At 45.6% G+C, this 24,785-nt stretch overlaps 1 protein-coding gene across 1 annotated transcript in view; it reads right to left on the bottom strand.

Annotated features, from left to right (window-relative positions):
- Window positions 1–23,912, bottom strand: part of LOC135900130 (sodium-dependent phosphate transport protein 2B-like) — a 149,133-nt gene extending 125,221 nt beyond the window's left edge. The window contains exon 1 of the mRNA XM_065429566.1: window positions 23,894–23,912. The gene's annotated coding sequence lies outside the window, so the exon portion shown is untranslated. The remainder of the gene's footprint in view (window positions 1–23,893) is intronic.
- Window positions 23,913–24,785: the final 873 nt, after the last annotated feature.

Raw genomic sequence — 24,785 nt, 5'->3', positions numbered from 1 at the left:
AAGGGAAAACGTTATCAATGCCCAGGGAAAGCCTCAGTTAGGTTTAGCTTGACCTTCGCCCATTGTCCGTTAGTTCATGACCACTGCATGCCCCAAAGTGAGGTATTTGGCAGGCATGCTGATATGTGCGAGCACAAGGTTCGTGCGAGCAGCGGACGGCGGAAGGCTGCACTGGCTCCGGCAGAGCCAATTGAGAGAAGAGTGCGTTTGCTTGGCTTCGTGGTTTTTTGCAGTTAAACACGGGGCGCGAATCTGGAGCTCCATGCGCGTTCCGCTCGTGTGGCGTCGATACTTGGACAGCACGACGGTGGCGGCGCCGACGGCGCGATGACGCTTCGAGCATTCCTATAACTGCTATCACAATAACGCAAACCACCGAAGAATTCATGGAAAAGATATAGAGGAAGCTATAGCTTCTAAATCCCCGTTGCAAGCACGACTGCTCTCGCAGCTGAAAGTGAGACACTTCAATGCTCAAATGCACCAAAGACAACGATGCCTGCGAACGCCTAGAGTTAGTGTAAGCGTATCTTATGTAGATCTATATAAATGCGAGCACGGCCGAAACATACACTGAGACGAAATATTTATTGTGTGACTGCCACTGCCCCAGACTGCCCCCGTGCAACCATCGGAAGTCGGGCGTCTTCTATTTCGCGGTTTCTTGAATTCAAAAACGCCACGTTAACAAAGTTATCCTAGAGAACCTCCAAACTGTGTCCATCATAACACATTGGAAAGTTTAGGAATGTTAAACAACACAATTTCATATGAATTTGCGGAATGACACCAACTACACCGCCTGCTGGAAATCAAGGAACTAGAATGGTGGTTTGCGCGAGTTCGCATGACTTCATGGCACCTACGTTCAGCGCCTGCGTTCGTTCTTCTTTCTGCTAACCTCAACTTTGCCTTTTGGCACTTCGCTGCTTTGCGCTGCAATCACGCGGTGAATTTGAGGAAGCCATGTATATATCGCGATGTCCTTCATGCACACTTCGTCTCATCGTCGCATCAGGCATCTACATAATAACAGAAAAAAGGTGACAGGGGACACAAATTTTTCAGAGCATATGCCAATGCGAAAGAATTGTGTGTTCCATGAGGTAGAAAAGCCGGTGTTGTCCACAAGGACTGGTAACAAAAATCGTCATCAGTCACGTTACCAGCGTCTTGTATGATGTCAGTATTAATAGCGAAAAACTTAGAGTAAGGTGACTTGAGGTGTAGCAAAGTGAATTAAGGTGAAGTAAAGAAAATGAAGGTGAATTAACGTGGAATAAGGTGAATAACGGTGGGTTAAGGTTGGTGCAAATTAGAGCAAGGTGGATTAAAGTTAATTAAGTGGAATTAAGGTTTGTACAACTTAGAATAATGTGGATTAAGGGGGAGTTGTTAAGTACACGTGACAATGTATGCCGTCGGGTATCACGGACGTGACCAATTAATTAAAGAAGTCATAATGCTTTCGCATTCAAATCACGTAAGGATACTTAAGTGATTGTCAATTCTTGCGGTTCAGAAATATAAATGTGTAGATAGAGACTCAACTATTTGCAGCACTCCGAATTCTTAAAAGAACGCGAGAACGGTATGAGCGTGCCTTCATTTGCTCTCGAACCCCAGAAAAGAGGCGACATCCTGATGCAGTTCGTGTCAGCAGTGAATCTGTTATTCTTGCGTCGATAATACGCTGCCTGTGTTCCGACGCACTGGTTCCCACAGGTGGTCAGGAGGAATACGGCGCAGCTGGTAGTCCCATCTCTTGTGGGGTCCACAAACTAAAGACTGCGAACCGTAGCCTCCGAGATCTGGTGGGCACACCTCAACAGAAAGGCGTGACGAAGGCGACGAGTGAATGGTCTTAGGCTGTTCGCGAAAATTCATTGTGCCTTATTGCCGCTGCTTCACTTTGCTGAGTGCCTATCGCCTCTGCATCACGAGGGGGAATGAGCCATTGCTCATGATGATAATGTTTGCTCTCGGACGGACACGAAAAATGCCGACCACCGAGAAGCTAACAGCTTTGCTGTAATTCGCCGTGAAAAACTTTGTGTGCCGCCCTTTGGGTGCACGACGAAGAACCCTTCAGGTGGTCGAACTTACGACACCGTCCTTTACTCTACGGTGTCTCCTCTTAAAGCCGTCGTGTTGCTTTGAGAAGTTACACTCAAGTCAATCAATCAATCAATCAATCAATCAATCAATCAATCAATCAATCAATCAATCAATCAATCAATCAATCAATCAATCAATCAATCAATCAATCACAAGGCGCCTTGTTTGCAACCCGTTCAGCGTCGCGGCAGAGTTTCACCGCTGGTGTGTCCGTGCCACTCAGAAGGGAGCATGCTGGAACTACCAAATCTAGCATGCCTGCACTTGTCGAAGTGGACAGAGCATGGCTTCCAGCGATGGTCGCATATCCTCGCCCTGTCTTACATCTTCCGGTTGCAGACTCTTCAGCTATACGAAAGGATAAATATTCAATCATACCATACGCAACGTTCCGACTTGTTAGATGACCACGTCCGCGAAAATTTAGCGCTCCTTACATAACTCTAGTAAATGCGCATTTATGTCCACGCCGGCTTTGCAGGAGGAGGAATATTAGCGCAACAAGAAGACAACGCACAACAGGAAGAAAAGCGAAAGAGGAGCGGCCCTTCCTGTTATAAGTTGTCTCTTCCTTGCGCTAATTCTCCTCATTTACAATGTGAGACCAATTAACTCAATATTCTTTTCTTCTAGAGAATATGCGGGCGTTCGCGCTAGGTTAGGTTAGGTAAGGACGCTAAGCGCTGGTCGTTCTGTTGTGCCCAGCTTGCCGACGCAAACCTTCGTCACTTGCAGGTTTGACAAGCGCTTTATAGTTTATCATCATCATCATCATCATCATCAGCCTGGTTACGCCCACTGCAGGGCAAAGGCCTCTCCCATATTTCTCCAACAACCCCGGTCATGTACTAATTGTGGCCATGCCGTCCCTGCAAATTTCTTAATCTCATCCGCCCACCTAACTTTCTGCCGTCCCCTGCTACGCTTCCCTTCCCTTGGAATCCAGTCCGTAACCCTTAATGACCATCGGTTATCTTCCCTCCTCATTACATGTCCTGCCCATGCCCATTTCTTTTTCTTGATTTCAACTAAGATGTCATTAACTCGCGTTTGTTCCCTCACCCAATCTGCTCTTTTCTTATCTCTTAACGTTACACCTATCATTCTTCTTTCCATAGCTCGTTGCGTCGTCCTCAATTTGAGTAGAACCCTTTTCGTAAGCCTCCAGGTTTCTGCCCCGTAGGTGAGTACAGGTAAGACACAGCTATTATACACTTTTCTCTTGAGGGATAATGGCAACATGCTGTTCATGATCTGAGAATGCCTGCCAAACGCACCCCAGCCCATTCTTATTCTTCTGATTATTTCTGTCTCATGATCCGGATCCGCAGTCACTACCTGCCCTAAGTAGATGTATTCCCTTACGACTTCCCGTGCCTCGCGGCCTATTGTAAACTGCTGTTCTCTTCCGAGACTGTTAAACATTACTTTAGTTTTCTGCAGATTAATTTTTAGACCCACTCTTCTGCTTTGCTTCTCCAGGTCAGTGAGCATGCATTGCAGTTGGTCCCCTGAGTTACTAAGCAAGGCAATTTCATCAGCGAATCGCAAGTTACTAAGGTATTCTCCATTAACTTTTATCCCCATTTCTTCCCAATCCAGGTCTCTGAATACCTCCTGTAAACACGCTGTGAATAGCATTGGAGAGATCGTATCTCCCTGCCTGACGCCTTTCTTTATTGGGATTTTGTTGCTTTCATTATGGAGGACTATGGTGGCTGTGGAGCCGCTATAGATATTTTCAGTATTTTTACATATGGCTCGTCTACACCCTGATTCCGTAATGCCTCCATGACTGCTGAGGTTTCGACAGAATCAAATGCTTTCTCGTAATCAATGAAAGCTATATATAGGGCTGGTTATATTCCGCACATTTCTCTATCACCTGATTAATAGTGTGAATATGATCTATTGTTGTGTAGCCTTTACGGAATCCTGCCTGGTCCTTTGCTTGACAGAAGTCTAAGGTGTTGCTGATTCTATTTGCGATTACCTTAGTAAATACTTTGTAGGCAACGGACAGTAAGCTGATCGGTCTATAATTTTTCAAGTCTTTGGCGTCCCCTTTCTTATGGATTAGGATTATGTGAGCGTTTTTCCAAGATTCCGGTACGCTCGACGTTATGAGGCATTGCGTATACAGGGTGGCCAGTTTCTCTAGAGCAATCTGCCCACCATCTTTCAATAAATCTGCTGTTACCTGATCCTCCCCAGCTGCCTTCCCCCTTTGCATATCTCCCAAGGCTTTCTTTACTTCCTCCGGCGTTACGTTTGGGATTTCGAATTCCTCTAGACTATTTTCTCTTCCATTATCGTCGTGGGTGGCACTGGTACTGTATAAATATCTCTAGAACTCCTCAGCCACTTGTACTATCTCATCCATATTAGTAATGATATTGCTGGCTTTGTCTCTTAACGCATACAGCTGATTCTTGCCAATTCCTAGTTTCTTCTTCACTGTTTTTAGGCTTCCTCCGTTCCTGAGAGCATGTTCAATTCTATCCATATTATACTTCCTTATGTCAGCTGTCTTGCGCTTGTTGATTAACTTCGAAAGTTCTGCCAGTTCTATTCTAGCTGTAGGGTTAGAGGCTTTCATACATTGACGTTTCTTGATCAGCTCTTTCGTCTCCTGCGATAGTTTGCTGGTATCCTGCCTAACGGAGTTACCACCGACTTCCATTGCACACTCCTTAATGATGTCCACAAGATTGCCGTTCATTGCTTCAACACTAAGGTCCTCTTCCTGAGTTAAAGCTGAATACCTGTTCTGTAGCTTGATCTGGAATTCCTCTATTTTCCCTCTTACTGCTAACTCATTGATCGGCTTCTTATGTACCAGTTTCTTCCGTTCCCTTCTCAGGTCTAGGCTAATTCGATTTCTTACCATACTGTGGTCACTGCAGCGCACCTTGCCGAGCACGTCCACATCTTGTATGATGCCAGGGTTAGCGCAGAGTATGAAGTCTATTTCATTTCTAGTCTCGCCGTTCGGGCCCCTCCACGTCCACATTCGGCTATCCCGCTTGCGGAAGAAGGTATTCATTATCCTCATATTATTCCGTTCCGCAAACTCTACTAATAACTCCCCCCTGATATTCCTAGTGCCTATGCCATATTCCCCCACTGCCTTGTCTCCAGCCTGCTTTTTGCCTACCTTGGCATTAAAGTCACCCATTAGTATAGTCTATTTAGTTTTCACTCTACCCATCGCCGATTCCACGTCTTCATAGAAGCTTTCGACTTCCTGGTCATCATGACTGGATGTAGGGGCGTAGGCCTGTACAATCTTCATTTTGTACCTCTTATGAAGTGTGACAACAAGACCTGCCACCCTCTCGTTAATGCTATAGAGTTCCTGTATGTTACCAGCTATATTCTTATTAATCAGGAATCCGACGCCTAGTTCCCTTCTCTCTGCTAAGCCCCGGTAGCACAGGACGTGCCCGCTTTTTAGGACTGTATATGCTTCTTTTGGCCTCCTAACTTCACTGAGCCCTATTATATCCCATTTACTGCCCTCTAATTCCTCCAATAGCACTGCTAGACTCGCCTCACTAGATAACGTTCTAGCATTAAACGTTGCCAGGTTCATATTCCAATAGCGGCCTGTCCGGAGCCAGTGATTCTTAGCACCCTCTGCAGCGTCGCAGGTCTGACCGCCGCCGTGGTCAGTTGCTTCGCAGCTGCTGGGGACTGAGGGCCGGGGTTTGATTGTGTTGTTCATATAGGAGGTTGTGGCCAAGTGCTGCACCAGGGTGGCCAATCCTGCCCTGGTGAGGGAGTGCGTTACCGGTTCTGGTCACCGGGATCAGGCCACACTCCAGGCCTGTTTATGCAATTTTATCAACACGCGGATTTTTTTTTTAAGTCCGGTGGAAAATTGCCGGCACCGGGATTCGAACCACGGACCTCTTGCACGCGAGGCGGGTGTTCTACCTCTACGCCACCGCTGCACCTATATAGTTTATAGTTTATGCGCCTGTGTTTACCTTCGTTTGTCCCGTCTGTACTGGGTGCTTGTTAAACCTAGAAGCACGAACGAGCTGGGCCAGCAGCACGTTGAATTAACCTTCTCGGAGACCCTTGCTGTGTCGAGATCATCAAACAGAGTGTAATTACTGTCTTCACCGTATTGGCCTTTTACCAAGTGCAACCGCATCATTGCTCCCAAAGACGTGCCTTCAGAATCGGGCTACCCTTTCTTCTTGTGACTAACCTCTCATTTTTCTTTTTATTATCAATGACAAATTGAGGTAATTGCAAAAAAAAATATAAATATCGACATACCGGACGCCACGGCCGCTGCATGACCGCGTCTGGTGTGTGACGGCGCGAGTAATGAATCATGAAAAGCCAGTCTTTACCAGAACCACGACTGCCGTCTTGCGGCTCCGAGGCAGGCTTTCGGCAAATGAAGATCTCAGCCAGGAGCAGCGGCTACGTGTTGAAAGAACTCGCAAACGCAGATATATTGTTGTTGAATCGGATTAGAGTGGTGATTGCATTTGACTCTGTCATTTCCTTGTAGCTTTCATGGGAAAGAAGAATGTCCGCAGTATTGCACGCATATGCAAAGTTGTTGCGCTTTTCCTTCGTCTAATGTGCGTTTACGAAAACACACTGTATGTATTCGACGCAGTTGTATAGCGAAACGGCGCGTCGTCTGCTACGCCCCTTCTGGTTTTAGGCATATGCAGCTCCTCGCCACTCCTCAAGTTCCCGCTGTTCGGTGTAATCATGTAGTAACGACGGTACGGCACCGTGACTCCGGCCTCCCACCCGCTGGCAGGGCGCGCGCGGTCTTTTGCGAAAGCAAATGTTTCGCTTTTCATAGAGCGAAGTGCACAACTGCATGGAAATGCGAAGCGGCCGTCAGACGAGTGCACGCAGAAAGGAAAGTCGTCGGTATGGCACGTAGAAACCGGAATGCATAAAGATCAGTCTGTCACAGGCGATCGTACAAAATGAAATGCTTGGTAATTCCTTGGCACCAAGAGTCACTGGTTTTATTAGTCACTTAAACCGATGGAAACGAGTGGTGCCAAATGTTTATAATGAATGATAAAGGCTTCTGAAAATGTTACACGACCACTGCTCGAGCTAGTGTACCAATTTAGTGAATTTGACGCGTGCGTTGTATTGCTTCCTTATAGTCAACCATAGAAAATTATGGGCAGGATCGGGCCAGTTGAGACAAACATTCGCTCATTTATTGAGCTGGCCGCGGAGACGCGGAGTGATGTTCTTTTCCTCTGCACTAGTGGTAAGGTATCGCTTAAGGTTTGGGGCATTTAGTGAGTCACAGCGATAAGTCTACACTTTCCATTGTGTTTCAGTGAGCAATCAAAAAGCAACAACTTTCGTTAGTTCGTTAAATTGACTGCTTCGTTTACTCCTTGCTTGCACGTATAGGAACGTGCAGAACGGCGCGCAGGCGACGGAGCCGCTGTTTTCGCTAAAGCAAAAAATACGGTTTTTGAAAATACAAAACAAGCTTCAGCCAAAGACTTCATGTCCTATGAAATATACGGAGTCGTTGGCTACTACTTCTGCGGAAGCATCACGATTGCCTACCATTTCACTCTATTCGCGAGTGTTTTTGTCCTTTCTGATGAGAGAGAGAGGTACATTCTGTGATGGATGCTAGAGATGTTGGCTCTGCCACACGCCAACCGTGCAGCTCAACATAAGTATTATTATTTTTTCCAAAAACGTGTATACATTTGACAGGAAAGGGAAAGCGAGGAGCAGGCTGGAAACTGCCACCGAAAAGGGCACAATGCCTGCCTACTCTTTAAAGAGGAGGGGACAAACACATAGAAACGGAAGGTAGGAAGGAGATGAGGAAAGAGGAATGAAAGAGCAATATAACAAATCTCTAAAGAATAAAGTGAACACACAGTACAGGCCACACACGGTAGGGCCGGTCAATGAAGGTCACGCTACTACAGAATGTTAAATAGAAGAAATAGTGTTTAGGCTAGAAACCTTAACCTAAGTTGCTTAATACACCGCAGGCCAAGGGCATGACAGCCCCTCAATAGCGACATGCCCTGCGCAAGGCACTCGAATGTCAGGGGCTGAAGTGGCTCGCAGCAACCGCAAGTCGTACACGATGGACTGGCCACACGTCCTCGTCTGTACAAACGTTCGCGCACGTTCACACAGCCAGCCTTATAAGCTTGAGCAGTTGCGCTCTTGCACGATAAGGCGTGCTTCATAGCAACATAACAAGCCGTGACAACATGATCATAACAACACCACAACATAACATGAAATGACGCATTCTTTCATAGTAAGCACACATCGCACACAAGCACACCCGATGGCAAGTAAATAAAGTGGTGCTGTCAGTGCCACGCTCTCTGAGAAAAGATAAGCGCGCCTTTGTTGTTGCACGCAAAGCACTACCAGCGCTGCTCCAAGTTACACGTGCATATAGCGCTGCTCAACGGGCGGCTGCCATTTTCGACGAGTGGGTACGCAGTGAAACGTCCAAAATTATACTGTGGGGTCTGACGTGCCAAAACCACAATCTGGTCATGAGGCGCGCCGTAGTATGGGAGTCCAAATTATTTGAACCACCTGAGATTCCTTAACGCGCTACTATACTAATGCACGATACACGGGTGTGTTTTTTTTTGTGGTTTGGGCCCCATATAGATGCGGCTGGCACCCGGGGTTTACAACGATGGCATCGTGCTTAGCATCGCAACGCTATTGCCAGTAAGCCACCACGTTGGTTGTTGGTACACATTGCCTGTTCCCGAGGAAAGGGAACGGATTCCACCGTGCAGTGCAAGAAGTCTGATTTGTTTACGTTTTGAAGTGTGCGCAACCTAGATTTTATTCTTCATCCTGCAAGCGCCTCAACGCCCCTGTATTAACTTTTTTTCCCACAGTTTTCTTCATTTGCTTATGCTTCTTCGGCTATACGCGTGCGCGAAGATCTTAGTGAGGGCGCGGCTTAACGTTTCCCCAAAAGTTTTCATAGATTCTCATAGTTCTCAATTCTTGTTATCGTGTGGGAGTGTGTTTTGTTTTGCTCTGTCTCATGTCGTTTCTACCTGCTCAAAGGATAATCTGATTTGTGATAAAGCCGGCGTGGACAACTGCTGACGTTTCCAATCTAATTAAAGATGTCAATTAACCAATAATTCAATCGTGCTAATTGATTACGTTAAATTAAATAATCCAATAAATAAATAACTCAAAAGTTGTCTAATGTCGGACAAGCATAATACACAAGCTAAGGAAGTTGCCAGCCCGCCATTTGTGCTGCGAATAGGATATACAGCGAAAGAAATTGAAAAAGAAAAGAACACACGCACACAAGGAAATGAATTAAAGTTAGCATTTGTTCCTTAGGTGAAAAGCACAGGTTTCCGTAACGGTAAAATTAAACTTATGAAGTCCTATAAAAAATGCACACACACAAAGGAGAAGACATTGGTATCTACACAAACATAGTGGCAGTACGCCACGCCACCTAATCGCGGCTGTTTTTCGAATATGGCATGACACTTTGGCTGATAGCATTGTCGCAGGTGTAGAGGAAGTGGTGGACAATGCGACATTATTTTTTTCTTTATTTCAAACTGATTGTTTAAAGAGTGCCTGTAAAAGATAAGACCGTTACGCGTTTTCAAGAGGTATTTGGAAGAATTTTTTCAATTGTTTGTTTTCTTTTTGCCACTCACATGTATTCTTCAACTGATTGACATATGTATGCAAGATGGCAGTATATGTAAATAAAAATAAATAAATAAATAAATAAAATCACCTGCGTGATAAGTTGGCCATGTTATGGTAGCTAATAAAGTGTTAACTGATTAAGTTTTTAATTGTCCACTGTAAGAACACGTGCTAGGATTGCGGAAGTAAAACCGTCTAACGTTGCAGCTGTACCCGCTAAGCACAGATTCCGTGACTATAGCATCAATTTCAATATATCCAACTCAAGCCAGCTAAAGAATTCATTTGCGTAGCGGTTGATGTCGTTGCGAATTTCTAGACGCAGGCTATGGGGAAATCATGAACTTAAACTTCGATGCATTACGCCACCGGTGCTGAGGACGTATTTCCAGATACTATTCGGTCTCCACCTCACAACTGGTACATGTCTCCTTTAGTGAAGAATTATGAAGTCAATTAGTCAAAATTCGTTAATTTACATAATGCTACGCCGTGATTTGTCAAGCATTTACTGTTCGGCCCTTCACGTAATTTGTTCAAGTAAAAAAGCATGAAACACGCTGCATGCTTAAGAGGATGAAAAAAAAATATTTGATGGATAATTTTAAAATAAATTCTGGAGTATTACGTGGCAAAATTACGATACAGTTATCAGACATGTGGTAGAGAAGGACTCCAGGTTCATTTCGGCCCCCTGTGGTTCTATAAAGCCCACCTAAACGGAAGTACACGAGTGATTTTTTCTTTCGCATTTAATCACAATCGGAATGCTGCCACTGCAACTGGGAATCGAACCCGCGTCTATTTGCTTAGCAGCGCCACGACATAACCGCTAAGCCCATCGCTGTATGTGTAAAAACAACATCAGGCCAAAACGAAACATACGGCCTTTACGGGACGTGCTTACAAGACAATGGTGGGACTTTGGCGACCCCTTAAGCCGACGCTTGTTGCCGGCGTACGCAACACCGTAATGGCCCAGTAACAGTAATCGGGAGGAGGTGTTCAGCTATGTCGTGATAATATCGTCGATCGCATACTCACTCAGATTCATTCTTGGAAGCCTCGATAAGGAGACGGCAGTATACGATAGCAGGCTTGTTTGGCGAACGCTTACAGTTCGTACGCCGCACATGGAAACGTAGAGTTCAAACAGACTTGTCCTGCTGTTTATAGTGAGGATGTATTGTTGAAATAGCGAGCGCAGGTGCTAAATTTAAGCGCATTTATCCTTTTTTGGACGACGTTGTTATTGCTATTCGAAACCTGATATCCCGGCGTTGACACTTCCGGGCATTCAACCCTTTTAGGCTTGCTGACGGGCTCGGAAATGCTTGAAAAGACCCTCACTCAAGCGGAACGCCTCCGCAGTTTTGGAGTAAACAAACGAGGGAAGCAGGAAGGGGTTGTTGCGAGATATGTCTTGTGCCTTGTTGTTTTCCGCTGCGATTCGAAAAATATTTAATGATGCGTGCTTCTGAAGTGCATTTTATAGAGGAGAAGCAAGTGCTGCTCACGTTTGTTGGCGCCGCAGTGATGGGCGCCGGCACGAGATGACCGCGGCTCTCGCGATCTGTGCCGCCGCTCGCGCCACTGGCGCAAGAAAGCAACGAAAGCTGCCGCTTCAGCCTCTGGCTAAAGCGGGTAGTGAAACAACGGAAGCGAGGATATCACATAGCGTCGCGCAACACGATTGAAGCCAAACGAGTCGGCCCAGCACGTGATTCGCCACGTCACAACATGCGGTAGGTTTTATCGCACCCCCCACTGGAGGCAGAAGGCTCTGGCAGGGCAGCCGAACAAGCGCGCATCGATTAAAGACTACTACAACCTAAACATACTGGGCCAATACAACGAGTCTCTGAGGCCATGCGTTGGGCCGACATTTCGAGGAAAACTGGAGAGAATGGCTTCACGGAGAGTCGGCTTGCCAAGGTTGGCTGCGTTACGGAATGCGCTCAAACGACGCGAACGCGCTCAAACAGGGGTTCTTTTTTTTTTCGGACATGTCTGGCACCTAGGGCAAGTTGTGTGACTTGAACATATTTTTTTTAAGACACACGCATGCCAAACGTGTATTTGGTGCCACACTAAGTATATTTTCGCAACCCGCCTGAATTACTGATACTTATGTGCGCCTGCTGTCTTGCGTGTTTGCCATACACATCATTGTACGCACCTTCTGTGATGAAGGCCGCGTTTGATTGCTGTGCCTCTGTTCGTGCGTTATCTTATATGCGCAGTTTTCTCATCTGTGCCCGCGGGACCACACCGCGACGTCGAGTACGAGGCAGCCCTCGTTCGCACGCCCCCTCGTGCGTTCGAAGGCTCCTGATCACGTGCTCGTTTGGAACTCGGTGTTCGCCTTTTGCGTTCGCTTTTTGTCTTGATGTGCTCCAGTGCATATATAGGACTGTTTGCGGACATTATTTCATCTTTACCCCACCGTGATTGCTCAGGAGCGATGGTGTTGGGATGCAGAGCACGAGGTCGCGGGATCGAATCCCGGCCAGGGTGGCCGCCTTTCGATGGGGGCGAAATGCGAAAACACCCGTGTACTTAGACTTATGTGCACGTTAAAGAACCCCAGGGGGTCGAAATTTCCCGAGTGGTCCACTACGACGCGCCTCATAATCAGAAAGTGGTCTTGGCACGTAAAACCCCATAATTAATTAATTATTGTTCTATCTTTATTTGGTTAACTGCGCTCTATATTTCCCGAATCTGTGACGCTTACATTGGTCTTACGATATGTTTCTTCTTAGAATGGTTCTTGCATCAAAGGAAGTAGCTGTCTCCAATACAAGATAACTAAATCTGCTTCTTGAATGTTCATTTCAATAAAGAAAGTGGCACGGATTGCGGTGAAGTGAAGCCATGGTGTGAAAGACAAGAGATAGGTGCTAAAAGAAAAAAAAAAGATAATGAGATGGTGTAGGCAGGCTCGTGAGCGGAAGTTGACCGCATCCGTTCCGCGATCCGCTTCTTTACGCTATATGAAAGCGCTCGATAACACCCGGAGCGAGAATTCAAAAATAGCCAAACAAAGTATTATCAGTTCCCCGTTAGGAGATCGCGAGCGAATAGAAAACGCCTGGTGAGAACACTCCAGGCTAATCGAAAACGACCCGTCAGATATGTTGTCGAAGCCTCTTTGTCCACGTGACAGCATTATAGGGCAAAACAAAAAGATGGAAAAACATGGTCTGCGCAAAGGCACGCTTCGTCACCATTCATTGTCTCGGGGAAAACCGGTGTAAACATGCGCTGGCCCCGATTTTTCCGTGGCTCTTTATCTCTGTTTCTTGTTTGTCTGTCGCACCTCAGCTCGTAATTGCGTCGCACGTGCGCAGGCACGTGATGAACTTAGCTAAGATGGCGTGCACGTGCCCTTATTCGGGTCCACACACGCCTCACATGCTCGCAGAGTCAACGCTTGCCCCCTCTCGGATATCCTCGCTTTGTTCAGTCTGTCCAAACTGATCCCGCTGGCTCCTATTGGTATTGAATAACCGGAGCACGCGTGCTTCCTTAGCGGAAAGTATACGTTGCAAGGGAAAGCAGCTAGGTCGGATGCTGTGGCTGACGGTCACAAGGAAAACAAGCGTGATCGGGCTATGCGACGTCGTTGCGAACGAATTGGAGTCAGTTGAGGCAGCCGCTTTTGACACATCAGGGCAGGTGTCGCGTGTCCGGCATTGAATGCCGGTTTCTATTGCCTTGACAAGAAAAAGATATGAAAGAAATGACTAGCATCTCGGGGTCTCAAAAACGAAACAGACTGTCATTATTTATTTCTCTTATAGACCAATCTTTCCTAGGCATCTTCCTTCGACAATGACAGAGAGCGTCTCGCTTATGAGATTACATAGAAATGCATGACTTAAAAAAAAAAAACGCTGCGAATTCGACCAGGAGAAACCGTCAGGTATTGCAAGGACGCTTTGATTTAAGGATACAATTGCTAGAAACGTAACAAAGTTAATTACCTAGGATAATTATCGTGATTTTCTTAAAGTGCGTGCGTGCCTAACCATTATAATTCAACTTCATAAGCTAAAAAATGCAATTGTCCTGATTTGCCCATACCCAGAGCCTCCCGCGGATACTGACAGACCGGTTACGCTAATTATCAAAACACCATGGCCACAGTAATACGCAAGATATTAGATATGAAGTATACCAAAACGGTTTGCAGCACACACCGTGCTATTCATCCTGTATATAAGTGATAAAGTTAACGTGTTGAGTGATAAAGTGATAAAGTTAATGTAATAAGTCACACTGAAGCTCTGATGTCATTGCTGCCTTATTCCGGAAGCTACAAAAATAAAAGTAATAAATGTAGGCAACCACAAATGCTTGGTTACAGGAACTCGACAGCTGTTCTTCCTATAAAATGAAGTTGAAGAGAATACAAGAAATACTAATTTTGGGATTTCTATATTGATATGCCCGAGTTATTTGTTAACGATAGTTGCTCTTTTAAGAGTTTTATGTTCCGAAGAAATTTGAGCTGAGAGCCTCACAGAAGAAACAACAGGAAAAAGGTCGCTGCCAGATCTACTATCGAGTTCAGCAGGATTCAAAGCTTCCTCGTTGGAGTTCTTAAAAAGGAACACATGGGTTGTGGCTTACTTCTCATCTTTGGTGTTCCTTAATCGCATGTGAAAATGACATTTGAACAGGTGCAGAAAACCTTTCAACCCACGAATGCAAATAATTAGTTCGCCCCATCATTCTAGACATCGCTCGGACACTGCAATACTGCCCTATCACAAAAAAATTTAATGTTAGCAAGCCATTGCCGACAACGTCCTGCTTCCTCCCCCCCCCTTTTTTGTTTTTGCATATGGAGTAAGCCTTAAAAGGATATTACGGACTAAATTTATTGCCGACGCATTTCTGAATATGGGGGTTAGACGCCCCACAGTTTTCCCACGGCAGCACGGGCGTCTCAATGTTGGCGTTCGGCGAAGACCGCTCTTCGCAACTGGGTTGTGCGAGGGTCCATATCGGAGACGAAAGCTAGACCCTCAACCACAATGAAAGCGGGCTCAAGAAAAAGTTGTTGTAAACGCGATGGCATTAAGCGCCCCGTGTCGCAGGAAATCCGCCGACGGCGTCCCGCGTACATTGCCGACCGTCGTTATGGCAAAAATTATTCCAAACCACGCGTATCCAGCCACGCAGGCCCTCCATTTAACGCAAAGAAGTTATTGAAGTAGTCGAATTTCTGAAAGTAAAATACATCAGAAAAATTGTAAAGTACGACTTACGCGCAACCTACCGACATGGTAGCGTTGGAATGTAATTTGAATGTACAAGAAAACGTAATTCGCAAATCTGAAAAGCCGTAAAGAGGCACACCCGGTTTCTTGACACACCTCCAGGTGGAGCTCGCCTCCGCCGCATACAGACGTGCCTAGTGGAGGAGCCTTCTCAGCGCAGCAGGAGCAGCGTGCCTGCCAAAGCGATAAGATTATTATTTAATGTTTCGCTTATTTGTTTCTTTGGAGGGATCGGATTAGGGGAGCAGTAATTACGTTGTTTTGCATGCTTTTCAGTTTCTAAGACTTTTTGGTTAGATTTAAGTAGCTAACAAATAACTGTAATTTCTTCCACAAGTCGGGTGACATGGTAGGGCGCCTTGTTAGTATGCGATGATGGTTGGTACTAAGGGGAACCCAAGCGCGCGTTTTTCTTAGCGCAAGTGCTCTTACGCGTTAGAAGAAAAGCGGTTTGAGTAAGTACGCGAAGTGAACGGTGCAGCGTTTAGCTGTAGGATGTGTGTGCTAGGGTCGCAGCTAGACCTCCTAGAGCTGGAGAAAGATAGGCTAGCGAACCGAGCTGGAAAGCTAGAAAAGGAACTTAAGAGCGAAAAGAAGCAGAGGAAGAAAGCAGAAGAAAAGCTAGCCGACGTCGAAATTAAGCTGAGGGCTACCATTCCGCAAATAAACGGTGAACGCTTCGATGCAGGCACCGCGAACGGGGCTGGCAACGAAGGGGCAGCAGGTAAGAGAGCCGAAACCACCGCGCTGGAAAGCAGTGACGTACACGCCAGTGAGGGTAACGAAGGGGGCTAAAAGTAATGTGCCGGCCGCGGAGGAAGCCAGCAAGACAGAGGGCTAGGGTAAAACATGAAGGGAGGGCATCGCGGCCTCCGGTGCAGCTTTCGGCGGCCAGGAAGAGGAAAAGCGTCGAGTTGTCACTGTTGGGGATTCCAACATGCGCAAAGTAGCACCGGCGATAACAGAGAAGGTAGGCATATGCGAACGAGTCCGGGTTAGCGCGCTTCCGGGAAAACCGATTAGGGAGCTGATAGCGAAAGTCAAGGAACGCATATGGAGCCCAATGGAGGAGGGGCACCTAGTCGTGATATTGGGCGGAGTGATTCACGTACTGCGAGGACGAAGGGCAGGGATCGCGAAGCAAATAGCCAAATGGGTCACCGACATCCGCAATGTTTCAAAGGAATTACAAATCGCTGTTTGCACGGTGCCAGAAGTTGAAAGGCAGCGGTAGGCAGGTAGTGCTTGCAGTAAACCGAACTTTGGACGCTAGCTAAGGCAATGAATTTTACGGTCATTGACATCAACCGAAAAGTGCACCGAGCAGGCCGCGAAGGCGCTTTTGTGCGAGACGGGATGCATTTTACTGAACGTGTTGCAACAACGGTTGGACGTCGATTTGCGGCGCGGGCTGTAGCTTTTCTGGGCGCACCCCAGGCATTCCATTCCATTCAGGAAGGAAGGTTAAGCATTCAATGTAGCGATACACCAGTAAAGGGAAGAATTAGACCACAAAGAGTTAGGAAAATATGCACAAAGAATAAGAATAGAGAGGGTAAAATTTCTTACATTAAACATGCAAGCAAGAAACATCACAAGCAAGAAAAATGGCTGGAAATTCAAACGCAGCTGAATGACGAAGCGATTAGCGTGTACGCGTTGACCGAAACGCATCTTCAAGATTTGGAGGAACCGCTTGTTATTGACAATTTTGTACGGGAAAGTTGCAACATAATGACTGGGTCAATTAAAGGCGGATGCGTAGGCAAACTAATTAGGCGAGGTTTGAAGTGGCAAAGGGTAAAAGAGACAGGTGCATTTACGGATTAGCGGCACATGGCAAGGCAAAAAGACGTGGCTAGGAATAGCTTACCTATGGACGGGTAGTGGTAGCAGAGATAAAAATAAGGAATTGATCGATTGCATTAGAAGCAATATCAATGACTTCAAGAAATAGGGCCAGTGATGATAGTGGGAGATATGAACGAAGATATACAATGATTCTCTTGTTCTGGATCCGTGTGATGAACAGAACATTATAGGCGTTAGCAGGGAGAATAAGTGTAATGGACAGGTAACGTGGCAATGTGGAAACAGGCAGTCATGCATATACTACGCCTTAGTCTCAGAAACGGTCTACGAACAACTAGACCAAATGATAATAGACGAACATAAAGGAAACAGCCTGGGTAGCGATCACAGACGTTTAGCGTTAACGTTTGAGAGAGATACTACTGCAAAACACGAACCAGTAGCATGCGGACTTCTAAAAATGAATGACGAGCAAATGACAGAGATCGCAAAAAGAAAAAAAAGGAAACAGAGAAGAAAATCGAGACCTCTCCTACAACAGTCTGGGAATATAAGGAACTGGTAGACGTTATACAGAAGGAGATAAGACAGACAAGGAAAGAAATGTGTTGCATTGGAAAGCGGAAACCACGTAAGTGGTGGATCAAGGAAATAAAGAAAGCTATGGAAGAGTGTAAGCAGGCGTCTAGGGATCATGTAAAAGCCAAAAAGTTGTGATTACACAAAGAAGAGGCTCTCCTTAGACGGAAAAAATACCGAGAAAAGAAAACGGTGGCTAGTGAGCTCGTGCAAGATAAAATTAAAGGCGCAAGAGAAGGTTGAGTGCATAACATTCGCAGAAGAGACAAAGGTGCTGCAAAAAGATTCTGAAACACTTGAAGAGCACTCGCAGATCCAACTAAATATTCTCAAACGGCTATAAGGGAAGTAGATGGTAACATCTACAAAGGAGAGGATGCGTTGCGGTACATCACAGACGTTATTAGGGATAGGTTCGGCATGAAAGAAAGCATAGTTCAGACTCAAAGAGATCCAGCAACAACAGAGACGCCCGATAGATTAAAATTCAGGATAGAAGGTTTTCATTGGGAAAACGCTGAAGGAAATGTCCCTAATACTTTGGCAGCAGGACCAGGTCAAATTCCAAAGCAGCTAATCAAAAACCGGGTCCGAAGAGCAAGGCACTGCTGATTAATGCCTTAGAGCAAGTGATTAGAACGATGAAGGTTCTGGTTGGATGGCGTGAAATCAAGATGAAGCTCATCTACAAGGGCAAAGGTGATAAGGATAAGACGAGCTCGTACATGTCGGTTACAGTAACGTTAGTGATATATACATTGGAAATGCAAGCCACAAAACTGGAACTGTCAAAATGAGTGCAGAAAAATGATGGTCTGGTAGAACTGCAGAATAGGTTCAGGATAGGCAGACGCTTAGAGTATAATAGCTTTGTACTAACTAAGTGTATATAAATTTCAGTAGCTCCGTATAGACCTTTATTGATAGCATTTCCATATAGTAAAGGAGCCTATGATAACGTGGACAAGGTATGGTTATGGGATATTTATGAGCACGAAGGCGCAGAGGAAAATTCCGTGGAGCTGCTGAGGGAGATAAACAGAGGCAACCGAGCACAAGTTGTATGGGAAGGTCGAAAAGGTAATGAAGGGGTGGGAATTCACCAAGCACTGAAGCAAGGATGTCTTCTGTCGCCGTTGTTGTTCGCGCTTTATTTTAAGGGTATAAAAAGATGACTGGAAAACAGCACGTTTTGGTTTGATTTATCTTACACGGGTAATGGACAAATGGTACAACAGAAACTCACTGGAGTCACGTATGCGCACGAGGTAGTGCTACTAGCGGACAATAAAAGATATTTACAGACACTTGCGAATATCCATGGCAATGCAGCGAGAAATCTAGTCGTCTTGTTTAGCACAGAGAAATCGGAAATTATCAACTTTATTAAAGAGACGAATAATGAGATGGTGCCAACTCAACAGCAAGTCATACCCGTAATCAAGCAATATAAACACCTCGGCGTATACTTAACCGAGGGAATAGACTTACTCAAGCACCCACCAAAAAAAGATTAAAACAAAGGGGAAGTGGAATTCTGAAATAGGGAAACACAGAGCACTCTTGGGGCCACAGTAAGTGTGAGGTAGTGCGTTTAATTCTCAAAGCAGTAAAGGTGCCAGCGTTAACGTTTTCAATTGCCATTTTATGCCTAAAATTGAATATCTTGTCGGGGTTGGAAGTTAACCGAAGCTCGGTAGGCCCGTTGGTTTTGGGAACCCACGGTAAAAGCACAAAGGAGGTGGTGCGGGGTGACAGTGGTTGGGCCTCTTCTGAAGTCAGAGTGCACAGAGCAAAATTACTTTGGAAGAAAGATTCAGGGGCATGGATTAAAATAAATAGGCAGCTAAAGTGCAGAAGTATCTGTACTTGAAAATCGTCGACACAGAATGAAGGAAAAGGTGAAGGAAGTTGGCAACCAAGTACAATATACCTGAAACTGTAAATAGACAACCAGGAGTCATCAGAAAGAAAGTGAGACAACTGGAGACAGTTATCTGGATGCAAAGAACAGGAATAGAAACGACCACGGCGATTTAAAAGAGTGAGAAGAAACAAATTAGAAGGGAAAGCCTGTACGATAACACAAAGGGCAGTGCCTTGCTATTTGAGGATCGAGCCGGTTTCTCAAAGACAAAGACATACCGGAGCAAATATTCAGAAATAAATGAGGCATGTGTATGCTGCAGCGAAAATCGGGAGGCAACTCAGCACATCCTAATCGGATGCGAAGGTCTTTACCCAGTCAGAATCGCAGGTAACGAACACCTGGCTTTGAAATGAACGGAAGAATCAACCGGTCCGCAGTCGGTATAAGCAATAGAAGTTGAGAGTACTGGTGGAAAAAAAGGCAGGGAAGTGATTGATACAACCGGATCTCTTACAGTCATGGCTAGTGGTACAAGATAGCTTTAAAAATAAATAGATTAAAAAGATGCACACCGAAATGGTAGATAAAATGTGTATAGCGCACCTAATTAAATCAAGCAGGCTAGATGACTATATTTCACCACACCGTTTCAAAATAGATGTCTACAAATCATCATCATCATCGTGGCCACGCAAGAGGCCGCGTTTCTACCAGAAAGCTAGCCTTCGTGCATAGCGTTCGGCGCCAGCGTTTTCCGGTAGACATGACGTCTAGATAAGCTGCAGTTGCAGGGAAGCGTGAGAAGCAGTCTGGGATATTTGAATGCTACAACTTTCCATTCTTACAGGCGAAGCTTAAGCGCACGTCCTCCATTTTTTTTAGAAGAACACGATAAATGCGTTTTTAAACAAACAATATCCCTTCATCGTAACTAGGATTGGTTATGAGGCATAATGACCGGAAGCAGCATCTGTGCTATGAGTATAATGCATACTAGAGTTTACACTCTACTGTGTATATGTGTGTGTGAGTCAGATAGATATGCTATAGTGGATGTCTCTTTAAGTTTATAAGCACGGAGCTTTCTCTTGTTTCCCTTATCGGACTGTTACCGCCTTGGCAGGTAATCGAACAAACGACGTCGTGCTTAGTAGGTGAACGCCGAAGCAGCTCGGCCAGTTCATTGTCAGTTCAGATAGATCCCACTCCATACTTTTTCATTCCAACAAGCACTTTATGTCTCTCGGAAAATAACTGCGAAATAACGCCGCTCACTGAGGCTACGTCGGGAGATTGGAAGCTAACTGTAAATACTAGTTCTTCCGAAGGATACCACCGATCTCCCAAGTGGTTGAGTTAATTGATCGCTGTTCTCCACCTCAGATTCGATTAAATGGCGCAACAAATTTTAAATAAGAAAGATGCTTTACAGAACGTCTTTCAGAAACATTGTCTTGTTGGAATCTGTAACGAAGCTTCCCTTATTCCCACATAATCCTTGAATGTGAAAAACCAGATAAATATAAGGAAGTATGTACACTCTCATAGCGGCTGTTTATTGGACACGTACCAATTTATCATCCGTTGCCTTGAGCCAGCCTAGCAATTGTTGTTATTCCAAGGCTGACGGCGCATACTCACCATGCGGGATACGCCAAGTATTGGCGTGCGAGCTAGCAGACGAAAACATACTAAGATGAGAATGATGACACCATAAGCGGTATTCGTAAAGGAATGGCAAGGAAGGACAGAAATGCATAAACCTAACTAGGACAAATATAAAGGAAACGAACTAATTCTTCTTCCCATTCCAAAGTCACAGTTTCGGTTTGGGGGACGCCGTAGTGAGGGCTACGAATTAATATTAACCACTTAGGGTTCTTCAACGCATTTCGACATTTCATGGTGAGGAATGAAATTAAGAAGGATGTGAGATTGGGCTTATTAGCGAAACTTGTTTTAAAGTTTTGATCAAGCGCGCAAGGATACCAGAGGGGACAGAAGGGAGAACTGAGTACTCTTAGGTCCTCTCTGGAGGCGTCGTTGCGCTGTCGTTCGAAACTTTCGAGCATGGAGCGAATTTTTAACTGGAAAGTGCAACACCGCTGTATTATTTATGGCAAAGTGTATTGAATATCAATATAAGGTGTTGTGATGACGTGCAGAATTATAAGCTAAAGAAAAAATTTGCTAGGCGCAGTAGAGTGCAAGCCAATTTCAGCAGTAGTAGTGTCTACTTGAGAATAAATTTGACCGAGCGATTTGACCTTTTTATTAGCTGTCCGTTGTGGCCCGAAACCGGCCCAAATAATTTGACAGTAAATGGAGTGCCTGGAAACTTGCTGAATTTATGAACGCAACGAATGCAATAGAGCACAACGAAACTGTGATAATGATGGCTATTGGAACATTGCAAAGAAGTTCTTGTTCAGCTGCAGCGTTCGCCAACGATTTTGTTTTGGAAATCTATTCCAAACATTGTTTCCACCAAAACCACCACATCGCTGTCAGGAACAACGCAAGCTCAAGCTCCGACGGAGGCATACCATGCGTCTAGCCGGCGATGGATCCCGTCATCGTGCTAAACAGTGAATGCTTTCGCTCATATTTAGTGACGACGTTACATTTAATGTTTTTTTCTAAATAAGCACACACTGCTTTGCGTTCAAGACATTCCGAATTAATGCGTTGAAGATTGTTATGAAATAGTTCAGTGTACTGACAGCCCTAAATACAAGTTCATTTTCTGAAACGACTTTGTTCTAACTTTTATGTTATACGAATGTCTCTCTCAACATTGAACACCGAAACCTAAATTGTGGATTGCAACGACTTCCACGAAATAAGTACGAAAGTTACGTTTAAATGTGCGATTGTATGAGCACGACCGCTTCTCGCATGCGCTGCGACAGTGTGTAATAAGGAGCAACTAAGCGACGAGCAAGTTTCAGTTTGCTCGGCGCGGGCACTGGCCAAGGAGTGCTAAGGAAGGGTGCTTGGTTCTTATGGCACGGTAAAGTGATTCGAAATTAACAAAGGTGACAGTTTGGGCAAGTTGGCCTTAAGTTGTAATTATCGCAACTCAGAATGAGTGAACGAAAAGTAGAAACTTGACAAGACAAATGAAGACAAGAAGAGCTCCCTCCCTCTATACCCCCCCCCCCCTCATATTCCTCCTGTAATCGTAGTATATTGAACCCTTTCTTTAACAGTGCGGCCTATGTTAGCTTGCACAGCCTGTATAAAAAGAGAGCCATAGAACACTTGAATAAAGAACAGGGAATAGGTGTCTTCACAATTCTCAAGCGCAGTCAGAGAAACTTGCGACTGCTGGTTGTAGATGGCGTGCCAATTCATCAATGCTTTACGTGTTAACACACCGAGAAAATTGGCCTCTTGTCTCCCGAAGGGCGGAGTAATGAAAGCGGAGCAGTTGTTCTTTTGCCGTTGGCTACCTTCCTGGCTCACGCCTTTCTTTTTGGATATATTTCCGATCGTCTAATAAACCGCCAGTTGACTGGAAGAGATCGTGATATGTGTCTGTCCTCGTTTCTTTCGCTATATCCACTACAAGAGCGGATCAGTTTCATGTACAGTGTGGCTCATTTCATTTTCATTCATTTAATTCTTCGCCGGAGAACAAAGTTAAAATTTTACGTTTAATCACAGCGTGTTTGTTTATGGTGCCTAACAACACGAAGACCTGCGTTGCTAATGTAGCCACATTTAAAGCGGTTACTGGGGGTTTGTTTTTGCTCAAATTATTTTACAGGCTTGCATCTTTTAGTACGCATTGCTCATTGAAAGGCGCGTCAATATTGATTCTTTTATTCTTCCGGAAGAAACGAAAAACCACCGATGTAAAAACCCATCGCCATTGCTGGAGCAAGTTGATGAGAAGGTGGGACCCAGGCTTATCATAATTATTCTGGGCAAATCGAGAGCAACGACGCTATATGTTTTATCAAATGTTGTGGAGAAAAATGTATATTTATGCGCGAAATGTCGCCGACAACAAAGTGGCACTAAGTGCCTAATGTGATTTTGAAGTGTTAAATTATACCCAGGCTGCTTTAAATGGTAGCATCTAGCACCGTTGTGCTACGTGATTCAATAAGGGCCGATCTTGATTTGAACGCTCAGTAGTTGTTTCGTTCCGAGAGCTCGCCACACTGTTACGAGCGTCCGCGTACGCAGTCGTGGCGAATGTAACGCTGGATTCACGTTTAAGCGACAATAATTGCTGATGTGTTATTTATAATCTGACAAGCTTCTTTTCCTGTGGAACACTAGTCCGATTGAGCCCTTTTATCGATTAGACATGTGTGTATATATGAACGGCGTGTCGAGGGGGTGCCAGCGGCTCGCGAGGCTATGACGGGCGTTTCCTCGAACATATCCGTAGGCTACGACCGCACAACACGCATGACAGTACACACGCGTGAATACCCGGGTGCAAGCAATGCGACGAAACCCCTACGTCAATCCTATATTAGCGCAAAGAACGACGCGTAGATGTACTTACTCGGTGAGTCACCCGCTGCCGGAGCTCTCCGAACCTCTCCGTGCGCGAACTGCGGGCAACACCGCGTGGACTGACAGTGGCGCTTGCTCGTCACTGCGAACGCCTCTGTACTCGGCCCTTTGCCCTCGCTGTTGTACACAGACGTCGCCGTTGCACATACAGAACGCGCAAGAAAAAAAACGAGAGTGTGCCGCAATCACCGTAGGGCGAATGCTTCACGAACGTGCCAGCGCGTGCGACCTTGCGGCAAACTCCTCATCCGCGTAAAAAAAATGGCCTCCTTGCCTTCTTCGTCCTCCTCTCCCTCTACGTCGCCGCCGTCGGGCAACTGTTTTGCCTTTAACACCTGACGCGGTGTGAGCAAAAAGAAAAAAAAAGAAACTCCGGCGGCATCTGTCTCTCCAGGCAACTCGCGTGCCGCAGACGAAGGATTTGATGCCGCGTTGGATTATTGAATACGCTCGTGGAACTTGGCCAAGCGTTGCCTTCATCCGGGAGTGCCTTAGGGAACGAGCGCTGGCATAGCGCTCCGTGGTCGAAACCGACGGAAAGCAGCTCGCTCTGGCGGAGGCAGCAGGTGCGAAATCATCGACTTGGCTTCAGGGCCCGTGTTTGCCAAAAAATCTATTACGCGATGTTTGTTTGTAAGAGAAAAGTGAAGCCAGTCCTGATGCTGCACATATTATTTGCGAACGCGGTCAGCCGATGGCTGAAAGCACTTGTAAGCGAGAAGCTTTGTGGCTTCAGCCACAGATGCACAAAGAGAAACGAGCGACCAAGTGGAGGGTTTTCAGCCCACACGCAGCGCCATGGGCAGATGTTTCTGGAGGCAGCCCTGAACTGAAAAGCAGAAAAAAAAAGAACTCCGAGAAACAGAAACTACTGCTGTTTT

The sequence above is a fragment of the Dermacentor albipictus genome, chromosome 4 (assembly GCF_038994185.2).
Source record: "Dermacentor albipictus isolate Rhodes 1998 colony chromosome 4, USDA_Dalb.pri_finalv2, whole genome shotgun sequence".
NCBI lineage: Eukaryota > Metazoa > Arthropoda > Arachnida > Ixodida > Ixodidae > Dermacentor > Dermacentor albipictus.
Note: the sequence above shows the minus strand (reverse complement) of the source record. Positions and strands in the feature narration are given on the sequence as shown.